General features: G+C 38.5%; 1 protein-coding gene across 1 annotated transcript in view; it reads right to left on the bottom strand.

Annotated features, from left to right (window-relative positions):
• Positions 1-936, bottom strand: part of LOC106877016 (translin-associated factor X-interacting protein 1) — a 40590-nt gene extending 39654 nt beyond the window's left edge. The window contains exon 1 of the mRNA XM_052974680.1: positions 582-936. The gene's annotated coding sequence lies outside the window, so the exon portion shown is untranslated. The remainder of the gene's footprint in view (positions 1-581) is intronic.
• Between the last annotated feature and the right edge of the window lie 966 nt (positions 937-1902).

The following is a 1902-nucleotide window of genomic DNA, read 5'->3' on the forward strand; positions in this document are numbered from 1 at the left end:
CTGCATCCATAGCCGAACAGAATGAGACAGTGAAATTAATTAGTGAATTACTCTTTTCAATGTTTGGTATTTTAAGACGAAGCTGGACGCCCCCTCTGACACGGAATTTTGGGATTGTATTAGCCTGAAATGTCGGGTGTTGCTAATGAAAGTGCTTTGCTATTCCAGGGTCTCAACGTCGTCATCATTCGCCGTAATGACTTGTTTTGGTTTTGAGTTGTAACAAGAATTCTATAAGGGAAAAACTACCCATATTTTCTGGTGCGATGTAAATAATTAAACGAATGTGCATGTCACTTTATTTTACTAATTTACTTTCTCTGTTCTTTAGCTGTTTACTTTTGTAAATTGTCCGCATTTTCGGTAAATAAACAACTATGTCAGTAGGTAGATAGAAATTTCAGCCCATAATCACAGAGCGAACTTACCTGTGACACACACACACACACACACGAGATAGATAAATAGATAAATAGACAGAAGTTGGTTTTCCTTTTTTTTGTTATTATGTCGGTACATACAGCGTCATTATAGAACATAAAAAAATATATTGTATGTTAAATAGCAATAAACGAACTTACATTTTATTAAATGTCCATCGTTTATAGATATTTCTAATAAAGGTGTTATGAAATTAAGTTGGTGTCTGAACGGCGTAACATGTTGTCATAACAACTACGGTTTCCGGTTTGGTGGGACGTTTTGTTTTGTTTTGTTTTTAATCACAATATGAATTTATTGTCACAGCATACTTAATTACATAAATATTCCACATTAAAACGGGAGAAAATTTGATCACGAGCGAAGAAAGGAAAAAAGAAAAGAAGGAAACATCAGCTGAACACGAAAAGCATTATTCGGTCGCACACCACAAGAGTCAACGGAATTTATTGAAGCAAGCTAACACGCTCGCGGTATTATCGCGGGCGATGGCGTGTCTAAGGCATTAGAATAGCAAAGCACTTTCACGGGCATTACTTGACACCTTGGTAAGGTGAACCACTAACGATGACTAGAACTTCGCTGACAGCGGCCCATCTTCTCAAAACATCTCAAACGCTGCAGGCTGGAAGAAATGGCTCACCGACAAGTCCCGATACTTTAGGATTTTGTTCCAGTCGGTTATGGAAGCAGTGGCCCTCCCATTCCTACAGCAGTCACTGACTGTGGAATCCTAGATGAGGCACCTATCTCTAACTTAGGGACAAAGGGTGAGACCTTCAGGTCTCTTTCCATTTCTTCTGGATAGAACTGAAGGGATATTTACCCACTTAATTATCAGGTTTAGTTCAGTGTGACGAGTGAAACGACCAGCATTTAGGTGGTATGACAAACCATGAAGATCCAGAAGGAATAAAATGGTGTAAAACAATGCAATCTTCTCATCAGGGAAAGAAAGAAACCAAACACATCAATAAATCATTTTAACAGAATGTGATGACTGCATATATGATGAAGGGAACACTATCAAGTTGTTTTTTAAAAAATTGTTAGTAGATACAAGGTCAAAGGTAGTTTATAGAAAGAGAAGGAGGAGAAAGAAATAAATTAGCAGAAAACTAATAGTGGAGAGATATAGAGTGATAGGTGAATTAGAATAAAGCTTAAAGGCATGCACATGGTTCCGGGTTCAGTCCCACTGCGTGGCACCTTGGGCAAGTGTCTTCTATTATAGTTCCAGGCTGACCAAGTGGGTGGATTTGATAGACAGAAACTGAAAGAAGCCCGTCGTATATATGTATATGTATATATATGTGTGTGTTTGTGCGTCTGTGTTTGTCCCCCCAACATCGCTTGACAACCGATGCTGGTGTGTTTACGTCCCTGTAATTTAACGGTTCGGCAAAAGAGACTGATAGAATAAGTACTAGGCTTACAAAGAATAAGTCCTGGGCTCGATTT

Source organism: Octopus bimaculoides, chromosome 19, assembly GCF_001194135.2.
Source record: "Octopus bimaculoides isolate UCB-OBI-ISO-001 chromosome 19, ASM119413v2, whole genome shotgun sequence".
NCBI classification, from domain to species: domain Eukaryota; kingdom Metazoa; phylum Mollusca; class Cephalopoda; order Octopoda; family Octopodidae; genus Octopus; species Octopus bimaculoides.